This window comes from Pinus tabuliformis, chromosome 5_2, assembly GCF_031772625.1.
Source record: "Pinus tabuliformis cultivar Carrire ecotype Pingquan chromosome 5_2, CPIR1, whole genome shotgun sequence".
Lineage (NCBI taxonomy): Eukaryota > Viridiplantae > Streptophyta > Pinopsida > Pinales > Pinaceae > Pinus > Pinus tabuliformis.
In genome coordinates, this window is record NC_142306.1 from 447,611,808 (window position 1) to 447,623,015 (window position 11,208).

General features: G+C 34.7%; 1 non-coding gene across 1 annotated transcript; it reads left to right on the forward strand.

Moving 5' to 3' along the window:
* Window positions 1-10,134: 10,134 nt before the first annotated feature.
* Window positions 10,135-10,282, forward strand: LOC149159588 (U4 spliceosomal RNA). The gene has a single exon (XR_016262089.1). It is a non-coding gene; the product is annotated as a U4 spliceosomal RNA (small nuclear RNA).
* Window positions 10,283-11,208: the final 926 nt, after the last annotated feature.

Here is an 11,208-nt window from a genome sequence, read left to right on the forward strand (position 1 = left end):
CTGTTGATATAAATCAAATTTATTGTACTATTTCTCTCTGCTGAATTATTGAAGATAAAAGAAGATTTGATCAAAGGGTTTCCCCACACATTGTGGGGTTTGTCCCTGTCTAGCCACCACATCTTGTGTCTCTTGTCTTGGCTTGTTTTATGTCGATCGTTTAATGTTCTATTTGCACTTTACTTTATGTACATGTGATTGCTAATATGTGGAATATAATAAGAAAAAGAAGTAAACTATTATAAGCATAGAACATACCATAACTTAACAGTAGCCTATGTTAGAAAGTGGGTCATTAGGAAAATAAGGGGTTTCATTCTCATTGTATTGTTTATTGTTCCATAGTTGAGTGGGGCATTTAGGAGTGGGATATTGAAATGGAATAAATTAAATGATGAGTCAGTAGCTCTATTGACCATAATGTCCATGGTAACTCAATGGTGAGTAGTACTTTCTTTGTATTTGTATTTCATAACTAAGAAGACAAGAGTAGAGCATAGGCCTCGCCTTCTAGTTAGATTTTTCCTATATTAGATTCTCCTAGGGCATATTTTGTGTTTATTGTGCAAATGGTGCATCATTACTTGGTTTCTTTCATTTTAGTTCTAGTTATTTCAACGTTTTCATGCATTAAGCAAATAAGATTAAATTTGAATCTCAAGTGAAGCATTGCATCTTTTATTATATTGTAGAAACTCACAAGATTTGTAGTGATGAATTGTTCTAATAGAATGTTGATGACAATTTAAATATCATTTTTCCTTGGATTTCCCTCTCTCTAGTGGAGGCAATTGGTGCTAAGAATCTTCCTAAAAAATTGTTAATTTCACATCCCTATTACCCCATAAAGTATAGCTTTACATCAATTCAAAGTAATTCCTTGTGTTTTTATAAATGTATGATCCCTCAACTATTAATTCCATGAAAATATGATTATTATATTTAATGCTCAAAGTGCACTTGGTTTTGTAAACTTAAGCCTAGTTGCCCATTTCTCTATTGAGCCAAAAAGGCTTTTTTTTCCATAAACATGCGAACCAAACTACATTTGAGTTAATGCTTCGATATTATTTTGGTCCATGAAAGAGAGAATCAATATTATTCATTCAAACAAACCTAGCAACAAATACAAGAGAAATAAAATTATACTTAACATTCACATTGACAAGTGAACTCATTTATATACAAATCACAAAATCATAATGTGATAATGCTTCAACATTAATAAAATAGAATTCCATTAAAAATTCAATTGTACAAGATACATATATATTAGAAATAAAAAGAAGTAGAACATTATATAATGACATGAATATAATTAATTTTAAGTTCAAGGAAGTATGTTTGTGTTAGAGATAACTATGTTGATCAGTGTTTCGAAAATTATGTCAGCGCATCTAGGGTTTTGTAGGTTCAATCCATGGCAACGATGTGTACAATCAAATATGCCTCTCCCCACGAATTCATGGCAGTGTATGTTGCACATCTCAAACAATCCGACGAGATTAAGCTTCCACATTAGATCAAACTTGTAAAGACAACCACTTTTAAGGAACTCGCTCGATATGATCCTAACTAGTACTATGTTAGAACAACATTGTTGATTCTGTTGTAACATTATTTGGTTTTGATAAGTTAGTATATTAGCCAAAAATAATTTTAAAATCTTAAGTTAGGATATGGATGCAAAAGAAAGAAAAGTTAAAATGTTAGGCCAATTTAATGTTTTATAGGCATCCATATCAATAAAATGATAGGTGTTAGCTTCCCTAAACAAAGAAGGCAAAAGAAAAATAAAATGTCAAGTAAGAAAAAATAAAAGAATGGCTTCATTTCATATTTTTATAAATGCACAGGCTGCTAGTCAAAATGCGCCACATTGGGAAATGTCAAATTATGTTAATATACAATTAGTTCCTTAATCAGGATTAATTCTTTGATTTAAAAACTTTGGAATTTCAATTATATTGTAACACGCAAGTTTGATTGGATCCCACCGAGCAGCTGTCACCTCACATTAACACTCTGCCACCTCTCACCTCATTTGCGCCCATCTCCCAAGATCCGACGGCCCACACAGCATTTCAGCCCCCCCTCACCATCCGAACTTTACCGTTGGGGGAGGGTCTGAAATGGTCGGTATTCGAAACCGTGCCCACACCTACATGTCATAACTACATCATTTCATACCCCTCTTGGGCGAAACCGTTAACCGCCTCTCCCCCCCCCCTCTCTAACACAGTTTCTCCACCTCCCGATACTACTCTTCTACCCGTTGCGCTCTCGCCACTCACCTTCCACCACGTCATTTGCCTGTTGATTCTGCCAATCACATCTACTCCCTCCAAAATTAAGCCATTAAATAATTAAATGGTTTAGCCGTTAATCCAACGGACCGCGCCACCCTCAACAAAAAAACCAGGTTGTTATATAATTCTCCCTTTCACTCATTAACCGGTCACTGAATTCATACACTGCTGCTATTATTGCTCTGTTACAAGTTTGTTGGACCAAACTCCTACATTTTCACCCGCCAGCGACATTGTCTGCTCACTCCTTTTAGGCCTATTACCTCTGTTCTTGTCCTCGAATCCTAAGTCCCCTCTGTGTATTGAAGCCTGTAATCTAATTTTCACTACTGTCCTTAGCCTTATCCAAAGATGCCTCCAAAGGACATGGGACTAGAAGAACCTGTCAATCCTCTGATCTATCCTCCCATTGATTTTCACCACATCCCTTTGACTGACAGAGACCAGAAAATCCGTGAAAATCTCTGCGAATTTGACCTTTTTGAGATGTATTTCTAGCTTGAGGATAAATATATAGACAAATCCGATGACATTCAGCTGTGGGAATCCAATTTCCCCGTACCCACAGCACCCCAGAATTTGTTAGGAAGTGTCATGCATGTTATTTGCCAAGCCAAAGAGCCATCATTTCCCCCACTGGAGAGATTTTGTTTACTATCACTCCTCAGGCCATAAACTAGATGATGCAAGCCCCCACAGTAGAGAATGCCACCCCCTTTTCCTGTGAAGCACTTGTTGAACTGTACCAGAAATTGGACTTGCAAAGAGGGCCAAAACCCTTGAACTTTTCTTAACAGAAGATGCCCCATTGCCAAAGAAAAATCCTCCCTATCCCTCCTCTATTTTCCCTGAGAGAGCCAAGAAAATTATCTTAGTCATCTCTTACCTCCTTCGCTACTACTCATATCAGTGGGTAGATGAGGCCATCATAGGATTTCTGTCCATTTTCTCTACTGATTCTAAGCCCACCATCATGTTTAACTTTAGCCAATTTCTTGCAAATTCAATTCATGAGAAGTTTATCAAATTCCAGACTGAGGAGGTGTTCCAGTATGCTTCTGTGTTAGTCTATATGTTCTTATATTTTTAGGGAGACAACATCAAGCTTACTTTACAAAAGTTGGATACAGAAGGGAACCAACGGTCAGTCATCTTTTGGACTACTCCGTGATGAAGGAACAAAAAGAATACACATACAAATAGTTCGTAGAGATGTTTGTGCATCCAACAATCAGTCTCTTAAGAAGCAGAACCGAACTGAGGATTAGTGAGGAAATTAGAAAGGTATTGCAGCTATCAAACCAAGTTCAGGCAAGGGATTGGTACCTCTATCAGAATTATACAGAATTGAGAATATTTGGTTGTGAGATTTCCCTTACAAGCTACCTAAATTCCTCCCAATGAGGATTTTTTTCTCTAGAGTACATACGACAAATGCTTAATATGGATGAGATCCACTTTGTAGCTACCAAGAAGAAGTCCCAATTCAAAATTAAAACACAAATAGGGCCTTTCATTTTCAACAGTAGGGCAGCAGGGGAAGAAGCAAATAAGCTACTAAAAGAAATGGAGTTCGGCCTTAGTTTCACCTGGTCATATGATCCATTGGGGGTCATTTCTAAATTAAGAGTGGAAAACAAATCCACTGCCTATTTTCACACAACCAGACCAAAGATAGAGAAGTATAAAAACCAGTTAGAATGCATTGAGAACACCCTACAAGAGGCAGAAGAATAGTTGGTATCATCCTCCACAGTACAGACTCCAACCATGCAGGAGAAAACAGCTAAGAGAAGCAGAGAAGAAGATTCTCCTTTAGGGACTGAAATTTTCAATGAAGGATTCAAAATTATGTATAGAAAGAAGGCTAAGCTTAGTTCCAAACTAAGCCTCAGCAAGGATTCAGAGTAGGAGAACATTATCACCACTAATAAGCCACTTGTTTTCTCATTAGTGGGTGATCAGACCGCACTGTCTCTCACTACCTCCATGGCTTCACAAGATCAACATCAAATGCAGACCAGCACGTCTACTACAGGGGAGACAGAGAAAAGTATAATGGGCATTTTTAAGGAGATAAAAGTAAGGAATTAGGCCCTGAATATTAACACCTACAATCAGTTCTGGAAGTAGACTTCCAATTCTCAAAGCAAGTTTCTGTCAACCTTTGATTTAGAGAAAGGTAAAATGAAAATGACATTCCTCCAGGCACAGGTTCCCTAGCCCAAGGCAGTATCAGACTACAAGAAGACAACATTTGAGTTTGATGTAAAAGACATACATCCCATTGACCAAATGGAGATGCACAAGCAAACTTGGGAAATGATTTTTTCCATTGTCACTAACACTACTATGGGTTTATGTAGACTACAGGTTACATTAGCCAATGTTAAATCACAACTGAATATGGAGAAGGTCTTTGCACTAGCCAAAGACACCAGGATCAAAACTCTGGAGGAATCAGTGATCAACGTGGGTTATGACCCTGCAAACATCAATGTTGCAGAAGAGCTTGTAAAGAAAAAGAATTTAGACATAGCAGCATTAAGGAAGAAATTGAAATTGCCAGCTACAAAAGATCCTCTGGCCAAGGATATTGAAGAAACAGAGACACAAAAGGCAGACATGATGAAGCTCATCATGGAGCAGAGTGCACAGTTGAAGAAAATGGAGACAGAGATGGAAAAGATGATTAAAGAAAAGGAGCAAGCTGCCAAAATGATTGTTGTCCCTTTGGAAGCACTCCCTATCACAGCCATTCCTACAGTCACATCTTCTACAACAAGAACAGGAGATGTTGCAGATCAGTTGGCAAATGCAGTACAGAACATGTCTCTCCAGACTGAAGAGATCAAAATATTTCAGGCTCAAGTCAATATTCTACAAGATCATCAAACAAAGACTGAGACTTTTCATGCAGCAGAGCTACAGAGAGCTCAAAATCAGATAGAGGTATGGAAGAAGTTAGTGGTTGAGTCCTCTATTGGCTACACATTGGTCCATGTTAAAGAAATCATATGGAACAATATCATTGAAGAAATAGATGAAATCTGACCATGTATCCAGATTATATTTGAGCAGAAGGAAATTATGGAGAAATCCAAGCAAACCATTTCCATTGTCAATGCTAAATTGGGAGAAATGTGTGCTACAACCAACAGCATCATAAAGTTCCTCAATTCCAAAAATAGATATGAGCTGGATGATCTAGGAGTAGATGACAGAAAAGAAACCATCTTGGAAGTAAAGAAATCTCTAACAAAGAAGAACTTGGTTGTACAGCTAACAGAGAAATGTCACACTTTGTAGGTAGCAGTTAACAGTTTTTTCACTAGAATAGATACATTGAACAAGAAAGGTATGCCTTCTCTATTTGTGATCAATGACAAATTGATGACCAGGGAAGATTACAAGAAGATGCTTCAAGATATTGCAAAGGATACAGCTAAGTCTTCCCACATCAAAGGTACTATGACAGGGAGAGCTTTTTATGAAGCTATCAGCAACATAAGCTTTATCCAACACTAGATAAAACACATTTTTGCAATAAAACCCACTTTTGCTCGGTATACTGAGGTAGATGAAATCTACCGCAAGGTAACAAAGATTGTTATTCCAGATGAAGAGCGGTGGGATAAGTTGTGTGAATTCCAAGATTAAAAAGATAGGTCAGCTTCACTAGCGCAACACCTGAATAGTGGCCACTAAGCAACTGTTCTCCTCCAAAGCAGGGCTAGATGTCTAGATCACTTCATCGTATTCATTCCTTTTGATCGCATTATTTCTTTTCTGTTAGTTCAAAGTCAATAATAGAATGTCGTGTCACTAAGGCATTAATTGTAATCTTTTTGTAAATTTTGTTTAAATACTTCATTATGTCGAAGTATTGAGGGTTGAACCTTAGAAAAAATTATCAAGCATATTTGTACTAAGCTGGAGCATTTTTGAGATAATAAAATATTTCGTATTTGCCTCATATAGTTTGTCTCTTAGTGAGTTGTATTCCATCTTGTCTATTCATTATGTTTTCTTCATATAAATTAATTCTTTTACAATCATCCAATTTAAAATTTAATTTAATATCAGTTTCATTTTGAATCCTCTATGGAGTTGTAATTTAAATAAGAGATTAATTTACAAAACTATTTGTCATTGTAAATTCCTCTTTGAACATAAATTACATTAGATCTTTGTAATAGTTTAATTATATTTTGTTGATTAAGAAAACACTCTTTTCTTATTTTCTTCTTGTAAATGGTAAAATATTCAGTTTGAATATAAAATCAATTATATCTCTCCATACTCTACTTCTCCATCACATTAAAATCAAACTAACAATGTGCAGCTAAAGAACAGCCTTTCATTTTATCAAAAATATGTCTAAGTTTAAAGCACATGTTTATAAATAGTTCATTGGTCATCTAGTCATTCAAAACAACAAAACATTATAGATGATTTGGAATAACTAATTGACCTTAGGTTATTTCAAAGGAAAACATCAGATTGGCACCATTGCCGAGGAGCGAAGGATTGAAAGATAAATTTTCCCTAGGGCAATGATTCTCCCTTTCCTTTAAGGTGAATAAAGGATAAGGATATAGGTCAAAATCTTTCACCTGGCGATTCCACTAGTCCAAGTTGGCTCCTTTTAAGCATACTAGATCACATTTTGATTCTGAGATTGTTAACCCTCTACCAGATCCAGAAAGACTTATTAGGGGAGCCTCTTTAAGGAGAAGACTTAGAACCCCTTCTTCTTCTTCAGCTTTACACCCTGAAGACATCTCATATGTAGATCCCTTTTCATTTGTGCCATCCCATCCTGATTGGACTGAATTACCTCCTAGGGTTTCTGAACTCCATTCCAGAGGAGTAGATCTTCCATCAGCCTTTTTAATACAATCACTTGAGTCATATCAAGTCCCATCCATTCCTATCAAATCACCTTCATCTAAGGAAGAATTGGGTTTACATTTACCTGAATTCAAGCATACAGACTTCATTTATCCAACTCCTTATTTTATTCCATCAACCTCTACTAATCTTGAACATACATTTTATGTCTATTCAAATCCTTTGTTTGATAATAAGGAAGACTTTCCACCAGGAGTTCAGAAGTTGGTTATTAAAACCCCTTTGAAATCCTCAAATATGTCTCCTCCCTCTTTCTCTCCTCCACATACTAATACCCCTATCGGTTCATCTTCATCATCTTCCTCTTCCTCATCATCATCCACTCAGTCACCCCAGACTTCTCCTAATATTATGGCTTTTCGACCCATTGTGCAAGCAAGGTATGCTGCTCTATTTCTCCCTGCAAACTTGGAAAATTTTCTTGATGGATATCTAAAACATCTACCAAGATTTAATGGAGAAACAAGTCCCTCAGCAGAGGATCATGTATCAACTTTCCTAGATTTTGTTGACAATATGAACATAGAATAGGAAGATGTTTATATGAGATTATTTGTACAATCTTTAGAAGGAAATGTTAGGATCTCGTTTAGGCAACTTAGAGCTGACTCTATTAGAACATGGAATGAGCTCATAACTATCTTTAAAAACCAATGGGGGGTAAAGAAAGATCATGTTTACTTTCTCACTGAATTTGAAGAATTGAAGAGAAACCCTGGTGAACCAGTTGCTGAATTCATCAAAATATTTAACAAACTCTATCATAAAATGCCTACTAATTGTAAACCACCAGTAGCAACTGCAAAGGTTAGATTTTCCAAAGCATTTGAATATGACTTTGCAGTCATGCTAAGGGAAAGGGTTTCTAATACATTAGAAGACATGCATACAAATGCTATAGAGGTAGAAGCTAATAGGTTAGCTTCTAGAAAACTTAAAGCTAAAGCAAAGAAAGAAGAAAGAAAACTAAAAGCTAGGGTTGATGACTCATCTTCTTCCAAATCTAAACTTGAAGATCAGAAAATTGATGAAATTACATCTTTACTTAGAAACCTTTCTAATAGGATTTCTAAAATTGAAACACAACCTAGAACTGCTCAGCAAACTGTTGTCATACCTCAAGCTCAAACTCAATTCCGAAGAACTCCTCAAATGCAAATTCTTCAGAGACCAAGTTCTGATCAAAACGTTCAACCACCTTTGTTGATTGATGATCAACAGCCACAGGATACAGGCCCTTTAATCACTGAAGATATCAATAATATTGATTCTTCAACAGTACAAATGGCAATAGTTCCTTCATCTTCACCTCAGTCTTTTGAACAAGAACAAGGAGATGCTCAACTTTCAAAATACCAAGCATTCTTTGAATTTCTGATTGTAGAATTGAATAAGAGGTATGATCTAAGACCAAGATCAGGTCCATGTACACCTTCAAAATATACCACTATAATTGAACCTGCAATAAAATCCATTCAAACACAAACTCCAACACCTCAAACTACAGAGTCATCCACTGAAACCTTTTCATTTAACAAGACTATTTTGACAACTTTTAATATTGAAAAGGAATTGGAAAGGGTCAAGATTCCTATACCTTTAGCTGAACTTTCCAAAAACCCTGGTTATAAAAATCAAGTGTCTAAATGGATACAGTCCTCTAGTGTAGATGCTGAGGGAGATGTTATTAGTTTGCAAGATGAAAAGCCCTCAGTAGTGTTTGACCCTAGTTATGATATGATTGATGAAATTGTTCCACCATTTTATGTAACTTTAAAAGCTCATGACTTTCTTTTGTATAACTACATGCTGGATTATGGAGCTTCTCATAACCTTATGCCAAAGGTAATTATGGACCAGCTTCAGTTACAAGTTACTCGTTCTTATCATGATCTTTACACCTTTGATTCAAAGAAAGTACCATGCCTAGGATTGATCAAAGAGCTAGTTGTGACCTTAGCCCAAATACCTATCAAGAGTATAGTTTTAGACATAGTTGTCACTGATATTCCTACCAAGTTTGGCATGCTCCTATCTAGATCATGTTGTCCTAAACTTGAAGGATCACTTCAAATGGACTTGTCTTTTGCTACTATTCTAGTCTATGGAGGTGAACATTTAAGGTTATATAGGGAATTCAGATTCCTTCATACTGTTTGTAAGTCTGATCAAGCAAAAAACTACCATTAGACATAGTTACCGGAGAATCCACAGAAAAAACCATTTTTCGTCAACGTTTCAAATCCCAACTGGATCCATCATCAGGACTTTCTTGAATGCTGGTAGTAGAAGAGCTGAATTGAGGTAAATAAATAGTTGTGAGGAAAGTGAAATGAAGGATGAGATGAATGTCGACTTAGTTTTAAGAACTTTAGTTTTGAAGAAAAATATTTATTTATTTATTTATTATTATTATTATTATTTTAGTATCTAATCAATAATATTGTATTAATTTTTCATTAATATTAATAATAATTAATGTATTAAAATTAATTATTAGTAAATTGTATTAATATTAAATTATTAATCCATTAATATTAATAATAATTCATATTAAAACATTGTATAAATATTACAAATTTTAATGAGTTAATAATGGTAATAATAATTTATATATTAAAATTAATTAATATTGATAATATTAGTTATTAATATTATCAATATAAATATTAAAATTTTTAATAAGTTAATAATAGTAATGGCCTATTAATATTAATATTAAATTTATTAATAAAATAACATTAATCTTAATCTATTAATATTAAATTTTATTAATATTAAATTTATTACTATTATTAACTTATTAAAATTTTTAATGAGTTAATAATAGTACTAATAACCTATATATTAAATATTGATAATATTAGAAATCAATATTAATAATTAATAATCACTTAATAATGAATTAATTATCTTTGCGCTTGGGGCAATGACGCAGCTAGTGAGGTAAAACCGAGGCGCGTCAATTGCTGGTTGAAAACTATTTCCAACCCCCCTCGTCGGCCTGGGCCACGCCTTGGCCCTCGAGAATTTTTGGAGGGCTCGCCTTTGGCTCGAGCCCTAATTATTTTTTTTTCTATTTTTTTTTTTATTTCAGCAATTTTGGATTTTTATATTCCTCATATAATATATTAAGCTTTTTTCTCTCTGAAAAAAGAATAATTAATTGAATAACCTAATAATTAATATCAAGACCTAATAATTAATAGTAATAATTACATTAGTAATCATTATTATGAACATTGACTTAGGAACTGTTTACTTTTTTAAAACGGTTTAACTAATTAATAGACTTATTAATAGATCTTAATTAATATTTAATAATAATAGCTTATAATAGTTATTATTATTATTATTTTAAATGTTGTAGATGTAAATGATGTAATTACAAACTAATAATTATTATTGTTATTATACTTAAATTGTTATAGCACAGCTACTAACTACTAACTATTAGAAATAAAAATCTACCTACTGATTGCTATACCTGAGGAGTATTGGTGACCTTAGTTTTTCTGATTAAGGGCATCCAACTTCCACTAATTTCAATACCATTGTCTCTGTTGAGATTTTGTTGATGTTTGATAATTTCAAGAGCTTCTCTAATCTTTCGCCTATGATGATGTTCTTCCTTTGCAATAATTGAGGCGCTTTCCAAGCAGACATGGTGTTTAGTTTTAGAGGAGTGTTCTGCCAAGGCCGAAGTACGATATCTTTCATTCCTAATATCAGCTCCATGTTCCTTGAGTCTTGTCTGCAAGGAGCGACCTGTTTCCCCAATGTAGCTTTTTCCACATGAACAATCTATTTTATAGACCCCCTTAAGCTGATGTCTATCAATATTATCTTTGACAGACCTCATACCCTGCCTAATAGTTCCAGGAGCTGAGAATTGCGTGACTATGTTTTTCTTTCTTAGGATTTTGGCAATCCTATTTGTTACTCCATGAATATAAGGGAGAAATACCCTGCCACATTGGGGTTG